Source organism: Camelina sativa, unplaced genomic scaffold, assembly GCF_000633955.1.
Source record: "Camelina sativa cultivar DH55 unplaced genomic scaffold, Cs unpScaffold00958, whole genome shotgun sequence".
In the NCBI taxonomy this organism is placed as follows: domain Eukaryota; kingdom Viridiplantae; phylum Streptophyta; class Magnoliopsida; order Brassicales; family Brassicaceae; genus Camelina; species Camelina sativa.
In genome coordinates, this window is record NW_010922083.1 from 1 (window position 1) to 358 (window position 358).

Sequence of the window (358 nt, forward strand, 5' to 3'; positions counted from 1 at the left end):
TACAAAAAGGGTGACAAAATCACATATTCCCGCTGCAAATGCACCATAGAGAGTTGAAATTCCTAGAGAGAAAATCGATGGGAAAAAGGTTAATGAGCCTAAAGTTCAATTGAAACGGGGGAGGCCAATAGGTTCTAAAGATAAAAATCCCAGAAAGAAAAAGAAAATGGAAGACGGAAATGAAAAGGTTCAAGAGAAACCAAGTAAAGAGAAAAGTCATCAGGAAGACGATACATAAAATTATGAAATCTCTATTAACTATGCCCAAGATGGAAAATTATGGGCTAGAGATGAAATCGATGATGATAATGGAATATTTTCTTTTTATGTATCTAAAGAGATTGATTATGAAAATGAT